Source organism: Peromyscus maniculatus, chromosome 18 (assembly GCF_049852395.1).
Source record: "Peromyscus maniculatus bairdii isolate BWxNUB_F1_BW_parent chromosome 18, HU_Pman_BW_mat_3.1, whole genome shotgun sequence".
Taxonomy (NCBI): Eukaryota; Metazoa; Chordata; class Mammalia; order Rodentia; family Cricetidae; genus Peromyscus; species Peromyscus maniculatus.
In genome coordinates this window covers 37039981-37056418 of record NC_134869.1, presented here as the reverse complement: position 1 = coordinate 37056418, position 16438 = coordinate 37039981, and positions in this window count along the sequence as shown.

Here is a 16438-nt window from a genome sequence, read left to right as displayed (position 1 = left end):
GATCATAATACTATCAGTGGGGATTTATTCTCTCCTTCCCACTTCGTGGGAATATAGTCAGATCGCCAGGCATTGTAACAGGTGCCTTTGGTGGTGCTGAGCCATCTCTCCCACCAAAAATGGTCCTTCTCTATATCTAAATGTTTTCATCCACAGACACAGGATGACTTACCATTTGTTTGACCCTGCTTTCATCCTAATTTGTAGAAATTCAATATACAAATCTTTCATCTCTTTGATTAAATTTATCCCTAAGTATGTATTACCTTTGAAGAGCTCCTAAGTCAGATCACTTCCTAATTTATTTTTAGATCCTTTGTTGTTAGGGCTTACACACACAATGACTTGAATATTGATTTGATATCCTACTGAATTAATTTATGAGTCCTAACAGTGTCTTGTGAAGGTTTTTGAATTTTCTACATACAAAAGCATGCCATGTCAACATGTAGAATGACTAACAAGAACATGGAAGGGCACTCCGTGAACTTGTCCGCAGGGAAATACAAGTCAAAACCACAGTGGGGCAGCACCTTAGACCTACCAGAATAGTCACTACTAACAAGTGAGTTACAGGTATAAGCGGGGAAGTGGAGAAACTGGAGACCTTGTTTGCTGTTGGGGATGTAAAATGTAGTATGACCAATTGAGAAATGATGTGGATGTTCTTCCAGATAATTAAAACAGGAATTGTGACATTATCCATCAATCCTGATTCTGTTTATAGAGTTGAGCCATTTTAAACCCAGATCTTAAGGTGATCTGCGTCCCTTCGTTCATTGAAATATTTCCTATAGGAGAAAAGATATGGAATCAATTTAAACGGATCACAGCGAATGAGTAAGTAGAGAAGGGTGGTATATAACTATGAAATATGAAAAAAGGAGATCCAGTATATACAGAAAGTGGAATGTTGCCAACCTTAAGTGAGAATTGTAGTAGGAAATCCTACTGTATATAACATGAAGATGAGCCTGGAGCACATTTTACTAGGTGAAATGGGCCTTTGTAGAAAAACATGTTTCCACCTACATGAGGTGGCTAGAGCAGTCTGACCGTGATTTCTGGATGCTCCTGAGCATTGAACTGAGGGGTGCTTTGACAGAAGGATAGTGTGGGGGGAAGTGTCAAGGAGAATATGGAGGCTGGTAAGATGACTCAGTGGATAATACCACCAAACCCCATCACTCACCTTTCTCCCTGGGACCCACAGGGTAAGGAAAGAACCAACTCCTAACTGTCCTCTGATCCCCACACAAACCACAGCTCCAAGCCACACTCAACGTCTGAGTATGCAAAGACACATGCTCAAACACATAATCACACACATGCGCGTGCGCGCGCGCGCGTGTGCGCACACACACACACACACACACACACATACACATGCATGCATACACACAAATAAATAAATGTAACTAACATAAAAGCAGAAATGGAACTTGGCACTATTATTCCAGATTCATAGAAAGAAACTAGGAAGAATACCACCACCAACAAAGAACATGGTGGAGAGAAAAATAGTAAAAATGAATGTGTTTGTTTCTTTTATTTAATTAATTGTTTTTTTCATTTAATTTACATTCTGACTGTGGTTTCCCCTCCCTCCTCTCCTCCTGTTCCTTCCCCTCACCTCCTCTTTGCCCCACACCCCCTCCTCTTCTGCTTTTGTTCAGAAAGGGGCAGGCCTCCCCTGGGTGTCAACAAAGCAAGGCATATCAAGTTCAGGTCGGACTAAGCTGTATTAAGGCTGGCAGAAGGCAGCCTACCATGGGAACTAGGTTTCCAAAAGCCAACTCAAGCATTAAGGACAGGCCCTGATCCCACTGTGTTACTCACGGTTGTTTTGTTATGAAAAAAGGTCTGAGATAATAACATTCAAAGGAAACAAGGTTCATTTTTGACCCCGTTTCTGAGCTTTAATACATGCTCGTCTGGTGCTGTCTCTTCGGGTGTGTGGTGACTCAGAACATCAGGCAGGAAAGCCTGTTCATCTCATGTTGACCGAGACCAAAAGAGAAAGAGCAAAGTGGCCAGCGTTTCCATATTCTTATAGGTATATACTAACCATGAGCCAACTCGCTTCCACTGGGCTCCTCTTCCTAAAGTTTCTGCTCCATCCATTTAGCAGCACAGGCTGAGAAGCAAGCCTTTAACCCAAAATCTTCCCCAGATTTTGAATTATAGAACTCTTAGGAGATTCTGTCCCTACAGAAAGAAATTCCTGATTTTCAGGGATATCTAAAGTTTCAGCTTGCCAACTCCTTCTCAATTGCCAGGGCTCAACTTCTGATAAAGAATCTGGGTGCTGAATGGGGGGACGATTCTGAATAGAGGTGCGTATTAGGAAGGGCCAGTGAGATGGCTCAGCACATAAATGTGCTGGCTGCACAAACCCAACAGAGGGAGTTCAGTTTCTGGGAGACATGTAAAGATGGAGGACGAGAACCGACCCCACACAGTTGTCCTCTGGCCTCCACACACCACCATGGCCTAGGCAAGCTCCTGCCATGAAGACAATTAATATAATAAAAGCAAATGTCTTGCTTTATGCAGTCTGAAGGTCCTGACTTTCCAAAATGATTTTGATTTGGCTTTGGTCATTCAAGTAAATCACTGTTGTTCAAATGACAAAGTAATGTGTTTGAAGACAAATAGTTAGTTGTAAACCAGAGAAGTTAGTAGGTATGAATACTTTTCGCTCTTTTAAATACTATGGACTGTAATCCTATAACTATCTTCTGCCTTATGTGACTATTCTCCTAACAAGTACTTTATTGAATTCAAATAAGTGGCAAATTTAGTTTAAAATTCTGCATTTTGTATATACGATGTTCTTATCCTATTCCTCAGTTTTGTCTGCACATAATGCAAAAGAGATGACATTATTGATAATTTGCTCTAAGCATGGCATCTGACTTATAATTTCTCCCTCATTCACTATTCATTGCAGAGTTCTAAGAATCAGCAGCCTCTTAATTAATTGTGGTTTCACAGGGTATTTAAATGTTTGAAGTCATTATTATTGAAAGGCTCCTTCATAATTAGCCAAGACCCAAATCAAAGACAAATTAGATTTGTGATTTCTTTGTATTTGTTCTTGGAGCCTAAGTGCCAACTCCTTTCATATCAGAGAAAGAACACCAGGAATGCCCATATGTTTCAAACAATATGCTGGGTTTCAGAAAACAAATATTGCAAATAATCCTTTGAATCTAATCTGTCCAGAAAGCCAATAAAGCAGTATTCATTCTTGATGACATGTAATGGAAGTGAATCAACACACTTTGTGGAAATTCTTTGAAGCAGGAATCAATACTGAAAAAAAAAAAAAAAAAAACAACTCTCCTCTAATATCAAAGGAGTAAGTAGAACAAAGCAAAAAAAAAAAAAGTCAAATGAAATAATCACACTGTGACATTGGGGGTGTGTGGCGATGATGACTTCCAGGGACTGGGGGAAAACAGTTGTTGTTCAACAGTTACAAAATTTCAATAACCTAAGATGAATAAGTTCTAGATAAGGGCTAATGCTGCAATGGAGAGGTAAGTGAAAAGACTCTATATTAAGTTCTTATTCTTCACACACATGCATACATACACAAACACACTGGGTGTATGTTGCTATTCAACGATTTGTTTACTATGTCAAATGTGATATTCACAATGTGATAAATCAATTTAATAGATCACATATACTTTAATAAGGCCTACAAAATTGTCTCAGTCATAAAAAAATAAAAAAGGAAGATCTAAGAAAATTTCACAGCGAAGAAAACTTTAACACAACATGATGACTAGATATAATGTACCTTGGATGGACAAAATATGGATTTTATTTATTAACTGTATCAGTACTGGTTAACTCATTTTAACAAATATTCTATAATAATGCAACATGTCAACAATAAGGGGAATGAGGAACATGATGTATCAGTTATCTCTAATGTTTCTGCTAGCCTCAAATTGTTCTTTGAAAAGTTCAATTATAAACTTAACTTCAAGAAAAGTGTGAGGAAGTAAAGACATTTAAATCACATGCATCTGAAATTCAAGGGTGCTTAGACCCTTCACCTTTCAAGGTATCCATGTTTTGTTGGTAAGAATGCACAGGGGCTGTCTTAACTAAGCGAGGTAGGAAGTGGGAAAAAGCATTGTGATTCATAGCAGGTAAAATGGGACTAATCTAATATAAAGTGGGTATTATTAGGCAGCTTTGTCTTTCATGCCTGATAAACAATAACCAAATATTGTTACTAATTAACTGAAACTTTCCCATGTTGACTAATTGGACTTTGTTCTCCATCCCTTCTAGCTCTTACAGGCATGCTGTCTTCTCTTCTGTGGGGTTCCATGAGCTCTGGGGGTGGCTGGGGGATTTGATGAAGATATTCCATTTAGAACTGTGTGTTCCAAGGTCTCTTTCTCTGGGTAATGCCTGTGTGTGTGAGTCTCTCTATTTGTTCTCATCTGCTGCAGGAGGAAGCTTCTCTGATGATGGCTGAATAATGCACTGATGTACAAGAACAGCAGAATATCATTAGGAGACATTTATTGTTATTTTTTTAGACCAATAATATTTGGTTTTACCCTGGGTCTTGGCCCAGGATCAACATTAATTTCATAAAATAATGGGTGATGATTAAAGGTATTCTTGTACTTACATTATCAAAAAACATTTCTAAACTTCTAATTGATATTTGTATTATTTAGTTGGTTTATAATCATATGTATAATTGATAATATGGATAAAAATACATTAACTTAAGCATATGCACTTAATTGATTATTAAATTCCTAAAAGATGTTTTTTTTCCTCTCTATCTCCACCTACACAAATTTAGTGCTACTTTTTGGGATGGGGGAATGCCCATTTTTCCCTCACTAATCACATGACCTAGTAAAATAAAACACTTCATTTCAACATTTACATTTGATTAATCTACATGAGTCAATATATTTGATCTCCCTGGCTATATTTCAGATGTGGCTAGCAAAAAAAAAATAATAATAATAAAGCAACGAAGTGATGAAGTCTCTATTGGCTGACAGTTTAGAAAATGAAACATCATCATTTGATTGGACGACAGGCAGCTAGAAGTCTTGTTACTGCAACTGAAAATGGAGTTAACCCAGAGGAAGCAGAGATGCAAGAGAGTGGGTGGAAAGCTTGTAGCTGTGGACATCTTTTGAGTCCCAGAGTCCAACTGTGCTTGACACTTATTCGACTTATTAAAATATCAATACGTGAGTTATTAAGAGTCCTTGAAACTCCGTTGGAAAGATGATGGCATGGTTAAATAGCATATATCACTCTCGCAGAGGTATGAGTTCCCAGTACTCACACCAGATGGCTCAAATTATTGTATCTCTAGTTCTTAGGGATCTAAAGAACTCACAAGCTCATAACCCCCCAACACAAAATTTGAAAAAAAAAATCTCTTTTTAAAAGTCCTTTTAATTAATATCTCAAATTTTCTGGTAAAGCAAGTACTACTGCAAATAGATTGTAGCAACCTGATCACACAAATGCAGACCCAATTTTGAAACTACCTAGTTATATTAACTGTGAAATAACCTCATCTCTCTATATATGTAAAATAAATACCAAATTGCTAAAGGTTCTAGATCATATAATCATTTGTATTATTTGCTAACAGTACTTAAAACAGTTGTTATTAGAATTATAGCTGGTTATAAGACAAATTAAAACCAGGTAATTCAGGGTTGGAGGCCAAGCTGTGCAGAACCCTGGATACAGGCCCCAGAACACACAAAGATAGCTCAGTACTGTAGCAGGAATCTTAAAAGTTCTTATTAATAAAATCAAACCCGAGGCCAGTTATTGGGGTCAATGCTGGTAGATCAGAGAGACAGAACAAGCCACAGCTATCTCACCTCGCCGGATCCTCAGCTGGTCTTGTCTCCTCAGACTGGAGGCCTCTGAGTCCTCATCCGGAATGGGTCTCAGCTGAATTACTGCTCAAAAGCCTGAAGCTTAACCAGGCCAAATGCTTAACCAGCCAAAAACTTCTAGTTTCTGGTCCTCACGCCTTATATATCTTTCTGCTTTCTACCACCACTCCCTGGGATTAAAGGCTGGCTTTCTGGGATTAAAGGTGTGTGTCACCATGCTTGGCTATTTCCAATGTGGCCTTGAACTCACAGAGATCCAGAGGGATTTCTATCTCTGGAATGCTAGGATTAAAGGTGTGAGTGCCACCATTTTCTAGCCTTTGTATTTAGTGGCTGTCTGTTCTCTGACCCCAGATAAGTTTATTAGAGTACACAATATTTTGGGGAACACAATACCACCACACAATACTATTTTAAAGAAAATATTTATGACTTTAAGCAGTTTTGTTATTATTCTAGAGAATATATAGACATATTTAACATTTGAAGACATATAATTAAGCTTACAAACATAAGCATACATAATGTAAAGTCATCCTAAAATAATTATTAAAATTCAATACTTTCATGAACAAAATGAAAAGGTTTTAGAAAAATTGAAGTTACAAAGAAAAACATTTTTCCCATTAACAATTTTAAGATTCCATTCCAAACTTAAAAATATCTGGGGATGGATCAGTTGGTAAAGTATGCAACATGGAAGCAGAAAGATCAGTGCTCAGCTCACCAATAACTGATTACAAGCTGAGCATAGAGACATACATCTGCATCTCCAATGCTGTGGTGCAGAGACAGGCAGATGCCTTGATCTTTCTGACCACCCAGTCTCACAAAGTCAGTGAGCTCTAAGTTCAGTGAGAGATGCTATCTAAAACAATAAGGTTGTGTCTTAGTTGGGTTACTATTGATGCAAAGAAATACCATGACCAAAAAGCAAGCTGGGGAGGAAAGGATTTATTTGGCTTACACTTCCACATCACTGTACATCATCAGAGAAAGTCAAGACAGGAACTTAAACAGATCGGGAACCTGGAGGCAGGAGATGATGCAGAGGCCATGGAGGGGTGCTGCTTATTGGCTTGTCCCTCATGAATTGCTTAGCCTGCTTTCTTATAGCCAGAGTTGGCACCACCCAGAGTATGATGGGTCCCTCCTCTGTGATGAGTCTAGCTTGTGTCAAATTAACATAAAGGTAGCAAGCACAGATGGAGAGTGACTGAGAAAGTGAGAAAGACACCTGACATCCACCTCTGACCTCCGCACATACAAATGGTCTCCATACATATGCATACATGTGTATATACACTGACATGCACACACATACACCATACACACAATTATATTTTATGTATACAAGAATCACTTTCCAGTTGATAAAAATGTCTTGACACTAACATCCATTCTACAAAGAACTCTTTGTTAACAAGAAGTGACCAAAGTACCTCTAGTGCAGCATTTTATTATTAACATATTTTGTGCTGACAATCAATATGATTACATAGTAGCAATGGGAAAAATACTTAAAGAAGGACATTGAAAAATACATCTCTCATTAAATGATTTCTTCCAAAATAAAACTCATTTCCCCAGATGGTGATTTGAGTTGTTTCTCTTTGCTGATGAAACTTTACTTGGGTGATAATACAATAACATACTTGTTCTACATAACACAGTTTTTTTTTTTTTTTTTTTTGGTTTTGGCTTTTTGAGACAGGGTTTCTCTGTGTAGTTTTAGTGCCTGTCCTGGATATCACTCTGTAGACCAGGCTGGCCTCGAACTCACAGAGATCCACCTGCCTCTGCCTCCCAAGTGCTGGGATTAAAGGCATGTGCCACCATCGCCTGGCTCATAACAGAGTTTTTAATCCAACAATGCATCTTGTAACTCTTATAATTCTATTATGTCCAGACAATCTTATTTTTGAATGACCTGACAATATTTTCATGTATGAATTTATTATTATTTAGCTTATTTAGTTTCTTAGGTGTACTTGAATTTTTTCTTTGCTTTTACAAATAATGTTCTAGTGGATAGCTGTGTACATAGATATTTGTAAACATGTCCATGTATATAGAGAATAAATACCTAGAACCAGGAATCCAGATTGACAGATATAATTAATTTTTCAAGTTTCAAAATTGATTTTTTCCATAGAAATTATTCCATTCTACTGAAAAAACATATGAATTACCACCAACTAATGATAGAGCTTCAAAAACAATTTAAATACTTGACTGTGTTTACTGGCTATCAAAATGTTTTCTAATATATTTAGATTAATAATTTTATATAAATATATTTATTTATAAAAGTAAATTCAATACTGAAAATAGTGATAGCAGGTGAGCAGCTACTACTGTGAAATACTTTATCACGTCTTTACTTGACAATAATAATTCTCTCACTTTCTTCACATAAATTAGAGCACTGACAATGATTCTCTTCTCATAATGGCTAGAAATGGGTGAAAACTGTACTTTGTTCATAACATATTACTTTGCATTCCAATATATTTCTTCATTAGAAATACAAAATTATATAGCATGAGAATCCTGTAAATCTCAGTAGTATTAAAACAAAGGTTCATTTTCTCTGTGTGTGGTACAATTCTGGCTAAGGAGGTTTCTATAGGGCAGTTCCAATATGATGCTCAATGCCTTGCTTCTATATCAGCACGCACCCTCATCACTAAGTTGGGAAAAAGAGTAGAGTTTCTCACCCATGGTTAAGCCTGCAAGGACTCAGAAACAGAACATACTGGTAGCTTTACCCAATGTTTATACATTCTTGTAACCACTGAAGAAATAATTCAGAGATAAGACAAAGCAGAGAGTTGGAAAGTTTCATTGGGGAATATGTGGGCACATTTGAGAGAAAATGAGAGTTGTTGGAGAGAGTTGCATTACTGGGATTTTGTATAGTTAGTATAAGGGAAAACTTCAATGAAGAGGATGATCATCCATGAGTTAAGGTAAGGAGAAAATAGAATTCAATGAATAGGTAGGGAATTTCCTGAAGTAAGGTATATTCTCCTTCTCAATTTTTATAGGAGGTTTTTGAATGAGTCATGGTGTCAGATGCATTGTGAGAGGCAATTTTGTAAGGCTTGTGATACAGAATTGTCATTACAGTTAAGCAAAGAATAGTTAATAGTTGGCTGGACTGAGTCATCCATGTTGGTCTCAGCTGATTTGGGGAGGGCTTGTGTCTTTATAATTTCAGTAGTCATATGATACCCTACTAAACACTGCTCTATGATTGCATGAGCCTCTACCTGAAACTTGCATATTATTCTTCTGTGTTCAGCTAGTCTACCTCAGTCTCATCTTCATCCAATTGTATGTAATCATCTCACAGAAAAAGAATTATAAGGCCACTGATGCTTATGATGATAACTAATCTTACACGTGGCACATTTGTGCCCAAATCACTGTTCAATGGAGTTTGCATATATTAGATTCAATGTTATGAACAGTGAATATCACAAACCTTGTTTAACAGCTAAAGGGACTGAATACTGTATTTTTGTATTCTATATTAAGTTCTATCCAAATACGATTGCAAAGGAGTCTTTTTTTCATTTTTCAATTTTTCAAATATAGGATATGTATATTTGTGGATTTTTTTCAATATACATACACAGGAGATTCTAACCCTACTTTGTACTTCTTTGCAACTGGCCAAGTTGAAGCAAAGTAGAAGAAACTTTACAGTTATACTTCATTCATGTGGGTAATTGTAATTAGTGGAAGGAGTGTAAAGGTTTGAATTATCATAACTTCATTCTAGTGGTGATCGAGTTTATTTTCAGTTCCACTTAAACTTGTGCCGGAATCTTTATCTTTACCTGTGAGGCTGGGAATTCAGTAGGATTGAGTTAAGAACTGGTATTAAGCTAAAACTACATTAGTGGACATACCTGGTTAATAATATGTCTGCAGGGACACCTTGCCATCCCTGAAGACATCATTGGAAAGAAAACACGTGACTTGGTGGTATATAGGTGTTCTACAGAGAGTAGAAGTTACATAAATTGCATTAGTTTTTATAGATTCTTTGTATTCCATTTCCAGTTTTATTCAGGTTACAACAATTTCTCTGTCAAAAATCAGACTTTCAGCCAGGCGGTGGTGGCACACGCCTTTAATCCCAGCACTCGGGAGGCAGAGCCAGGTGGATCTCTGTGAGTTCGAGGCCAGCCTGGGCTACCAAGTGAGCTCCAGGAAAGGCGCAAAGCTACACAGAGAAACCCTGTCTCGAAAAACCAAAAAAAAAAAAAAAAAAAAAAAAAATCAGACTTTCATCTTTTTCCAAGCCTCAGTCAAAAGAGTAGATGTGGAAAACAAGCTGGAATTCTCCTCCTGAAATTAGAAGCAATTGGAGAATGCACTACCTGTAGAAGGAGTAAAAGAGTGGGTGAGAATAGAAAATATTTTTAGAATAAGGTATCTTTGAGGAATAACATTTACAATGTGAGAAAATAAGCATAAACCAATAGATGAGACAAAAAATTATGTTATTGATACTATCTAGGCCAAACCTGTGCTCTAAGCATTAAAAATGTTTATAAACAGGTAGAAAGAAATGAGGGAGACCACCAGACTCCACTCAAAGGTATTGCTATTGTGCAATTTTAATCACATAGTGTTTTCAGCAATATTGACTGAGGGTCCTATGCAACAGTACTGACCTATGCTGTAGTTTCAAAGTAGGAAAATTGTTACCCAACAGTAGTGTCACGGGTTTTGTAGGAATTTTATAAATTGGGGTCAGTTGACTAAAACTATATAGTTTTTCCTAAGACCATTTTGTAAATTTTGCACAAGTTATGTTGGAGGCAAGAGAGAAAATCATCAGTTTTGAAAGTAGCTAAAAGGATAGTGGCCTATCCAGGTTTACAGTAATTATAACATCAACTAATCCAGTGATTTCATATGACAAACTGAGGGAGAAAGAAAAATGTGGCATGAAGCAAGAAGGAAAAGCAAGAGATTTGTAACTATACTTTCATTTCCTATTAAAACACTTAAGATCAAACAATTTTTACTCTTACTGAAATAGATACCAATACTTTGGAGTAAAATAGTGATGTGTTTTAATAAATATGGGAGTGAAAGGAGAAAATGATGCGCCCTTTTCAAAAGAAAAAGTTATGCTAAAAGTACAAAAGTAATTTCCCAGCATATTCAAGTTTGTATCAGCTTAAGAATTAACTATGGTAAAAGGGATACAGACAGTGGAATGACAATTCATTAGCAAGAATAAATACACATTTTTCAAAGTTATTATGAGATGTTAATAGCTGTAGTATAAAAAAAATAGGAGGAAATAAAAAATGTGGAAGGCCTACAATTAATCGTATTTGCATGTTTAGCACATTTTCAGATAATTGTTCTTTGAAATGCTTGTAATCAATCTCAAAATCATTTTGTCAAGTACAACTTCGAAAAACAGAGTAGCCTAGATCTATAAGAAGTCTATCTTAATCTCCATGAAAATAAATATAGTTGATTTTTCAGGAATGGAGACCACTAAAAGTGAGTTAAACTGGACAGTTTTCAGGTGATATTATCTTAATGTCTTTTGTGGTTGCTGTGATAAATGATCCTGACAAAGGTCATTTAAGGAGACTTCATTTTAGCTCACAGTTCATGTTGCAGTTTGTCATAGAGGAACAGGAACTGGAGGGAGCTGGTTTCATCACATCTATGATAATCAGGAAAAATAGATGCAGGTCCCTTTGTCCATTTACACAATCTATGATTCCCTGCCTAGAGAATTATACCACCTACAGTGTTTGGGTCGTCCTACCTCAATTAATACAATCAAGGTACCTACCTCCCCACAGACTAAACTTAATCTAGAGAGTCATAGAGACTAATCTTAATCTAGACAATCCTTCACAGTATTGCCCAGAAGTTTGTCTCCTAGATGCCCAGGTGACAATTAACACCAACAATAACAAATGTGGAGTTGTGCTTATAGTAAGAAAATAAAGCAATGTGAAAACATTGCTTTATTTTCACAGTGGTAACCATAAATAAGCCAGGTGAACGCGTTTTCAAGCCACGCAAATTACTTCAAACCACTTTACATTTTGTTGACTTATACCAACTTGGATAGTTCAGTTCCATTAAAATGAAAGTGGTAATTTGTTTAATTTGATACAATTTTATGCAAATTTGCTTTAAAATATTTTTAAAAAATAGATGTGTAGAGAATGCAATTTGGAAAACAAAGCAGTTTCTAAGTGCAACATTTGTCAAACCACTTTAGGATTGAACAGCTCTGAAAATGATTAATTGTGCATAACTGACTGGAAAAACCACAAATTCACGTAAATGTTCGTTCTAGCAATGATTAAGGAGGCAAATACCAATTTTTATCATTTATTTTGGCATTGCTAAGTGAGGAATGGTTGATTTATATGAATTAACATTAACTACAAAGCATCCAATTTGGACCCAGTAAGTTGTAAATCTTCAAACAGCAACAAAAAAATCAAAATCAGTCTTTCATTAATATATTTTAATATTTTATGAAGTTAAAGCAAAGTTTCCATATAAATATCATGCACATGTCAGTGGTCCAATTTTTTTTTTTAGATAGTTAGTAAACACCAGAGAGCCACAGCATTGTAGTACTTAACTACTTTTATGACTTCAGTATATTAAGAAATAAACCAAAAGATTAAAGACTTGATACTTGGATTTTTCTTAACTAGAGAAGATTGTAATTTACTTTGTCTCTAAATGTTTTACAGAAGTAGAATATTTTATAGTGTTCAGAAAGACAAACTGAGCAGAGATTGTTTTGGGTTTTTTTGTTTGTTTGTTTGTTTGACCAGATCTGTGTAGGAGGAAAAAAAAATCTTCAGATAATTGTAAAAATCTAAAAGTATTTTCTCATTGGCCAACAGTAGTCTGTCCAGTTTTGCTTCACAGATACAATTGGACAAACACGGCTTTGCAAATACATCACCACATATTATGTTCAAGATTCTCCTTGTGAACAAGGCATTGACTTACTTATGTGTTGTGTTATTATACTCTACACTTGTTTCTTACAAATACAGCTCAGAATGGAAATATAGATCTATTCCATTGTGAGTTTTCAATTTAGTAGTATTTTTAACTCACAAATTCTGAGTTGCAATGTGGAGTGATTATAATTTAATCACCATCTATCTGACTATGCTTAGGATACAGCATACAATGGTGTACACATATCTTGGGACTCATACATGAGTATCATGAAGGCATGCTTCTTTTCTAATCTTCTGAAAATATTTTTTGGAAGAGTTTGGTGAAACACAAACACAGTGTGTGTGTGAGTGTGGGTGCTGTGGATATCTTTCTGTATGCTGTGAATATATTGCTCTGATTGATTGATTGATAAATAAAACGCTGATTGGCCAGTAGCCAGGCAGGAAGCATAGTATAGGCTGGATAAGCAGAGAGAATTCTGGGAAGTAGAAGGCTGAGTCAGGAGTCACCATACGGGTATGTGCATGTGTATTAATTTCTCTATATACATATGTGGGTGTCAGAGGTCAAATTCGGGTATTGTTCCATAGGAACTCCCACATTTATTTTTGAGAGAGGGTCTTTCACTGGGACATGGGACTCCATGATTAGGAGATTGGCTAGTCAATGAACTCCAGAGATTGTCTTGTCTTCACCTCCCCACCTTGCTATTACAAGCATGACACACCCAGCTTTTTATATGGATGCTGGGAATTACACTCCGTGTTTTGTACTGCACAGACCTATTTTACTGACTAGGCTAACTCTCTAGGCCCCAAATGTTTTTGCATTAATATCAGAATATTACACTTTTAATATTATGAATGATTTAATATACCATTTCAAAAGTTAAACATCATACTAAAGCATGAGGATCACCATGATTTTGAAATGAATCTAATCAGTGTGGTTATTTCTAAAATATATTTTGATGAAATGTCTCTTCAGGTACATTTTTCTCTTCTATAAAAACCTTTTCTGTCTTATAATCCCATGGATTCTACCCTCTTTAGCTCAAAAAGCTCTTATTAATTGCCTACTACAGAAAAAGTTCTGTGCTATTATGACAATACAAATATTAATAAAAATTATGATCTTGAATCAAAGCCATTTACATTCCAGTAGACTTAATAAATAGATGACACACAATTTCAAATACTGTGAAAAGTGTTATTATGAACTCACAGTAAATGGCCACTTACTGCGCAGAAGAGATTCAGGAGTCATTCTGGTGGAATAAAATAATGCTAGAAATAAGACTTTCAAAGTTTAATGATAGCTAAAAGGAGGCATTAAAACAACCAGGGAGAGGAAATAGCAAGGCCCAAGTGTGAAGACAAATAATCTGGAATATGTCATAATCATCATGGATAAGTTGTTCTTATTAGACTGTAAATTTTTAATGGCAAGTTGAGCCTGAGCAGTAGATATTGGCATACACACGCATGCACACACACACACACACACACACACACACACACACACACACACATACACATACACACACGCATGCACACATGCACACATGTGCCTGTGTGTATACTATTTAGTTTCATAACTAAAAATCTTATGGATAGATATAAAAATGTGTATATTGTTCCCCTTAAAAATTATGAGAAAGCCACAATAATAAAAACACAGAACAAATTATCATTACTCTTTTAAAATTAATGTAGAATGATGAAATGCTAACCATGGTGGTGTGATTTTCTGTAGTTGCATAGTTACCCTTTCTGTTCTTTTATCTTGTCCCTTCTCACTCTTACAGACCCAAAGAAAGTGGAATAATGTGTTTCATAGCCAAGTTGGGGGTTGGAACAGTTTGTGTGACTCAGCCCACATGTGTTCCTTTTCAGTTCTAATTGCCTTCGAGAAAAAATATCTCCCCTAGGATGGAAGGGTGCTCCCATGCATTGTCAGGGTGTGAGGCTGGAAATGGCTGCTTGTGGTAAGTTACTGGGTAAGTTACTAAGTGTGATTCGGAGGCTAACTGCCACAAGACCCCTTATCCAAAGATTTAAGCATGATATCTAGAGATCATTAGGGATGAAAATTAATGTAGTTTGCATATTCTTGCGTATGTCTCAATTTCCATCTCAAAAGTAATGACAGTTGCTAAGGATTGACCTTCTAAAATGCTAAGATGCATGATGTACCTATTTAATATGCAATGCTAATGCTAATCTGGTGATAGGATGGCCAAACACCCTAATTGTCATGCTAGAAACCCCATCCAATGGCTGAGCAATGCTAATTAAAAGAAGCCTGCTTCAAGGTGCCATAGGAGGGAAACATGGTGTGTAGTTGCTTGGTCTTTAGAGCAGTACTTTATTCCAAGAATTCCATTGTCTATGGTGCCCCTCAATCTGTCAGGCCTCCCTTCCTCAAATGAAGCGTCTGCTCTCCATTCTGCATGAAAAATGCATTTTTATTCAGTTCATTTCACTAAAGTAACACAATAATGATTGGTAATGAAATTTTTTTTTAAATTCTCTCCACTGGACAAGACATATTCAATTTAGCATAGGTTCTGTAAGGCAATTATCTTAATCTGAATAGGGACAATATGTGAAGAAAATTTACATTCAATGACAAGTTTTTGGAGAGATATTTATGAACCAATGGATCTTTTTAGTACATTTTTTGATTACTCCATCAGTTTGGTAATTATTTCATTTAAATATGTAAGAAAACCTGGGCAGCACTTATTGAGGAACCACAGGTGACAACAGTTCCTTTGGCAGTGTTCGTGTGACAAATACCATAAGAGACATCATTCAGAACCTTTTTTTTTTTTTTGCATATACTTAGTCTTCTTTTAGCTATTAAAAAACAGAATTGTGAACTTCCAATATTCACAGCTGTGGAACTCTGTGTGCACACAGTTCTAATGAATGAAATATCAATATCAACTACTGCATGATATCCCTACTCAAATGATGTTCGACAGCTTTCAGCAGATCATTTTCTTTTTTTCCCCCAATTGTTCAGAAAAAAATGACAATGACGGCCATCTTAAAATAATGACATTTTTAAAGACCAGCTTGTTAAATCCATTTCCTGGTTCAGATTCTTGAGTACCATGTGAAACATAGATCCTATATTTACACCATCCCGCAGGATTTTCCATGGTGCACCATCACACTGGTCATTGGCAGAGATGCTAGTGTACATTCCAGTTTTGAACAAATCATGAACCTTGCAGAAAAGTGAAATCAGTCAACCTGGTTCATTGTGAAACTAATAAAAGTTGCGTATCACAAAATCATTGGGATGCTCTTTAAGTTCGTTACTACTTATGCCAGAGATATACTTGGAGGACACACTGCCTAGAAAAATGACCATCACACATGTGAAATGGTAGCAACAGGGATACAGTGTTATTTTCATTGCTATTACAATAGAAGTAGAAGCCAGAAATTCCACCAATGCTTCCTTGGAGGATTTACAAGCAACAGCTCCTACCTGATCTTTAGGTCTTCATCTATGTATCATAC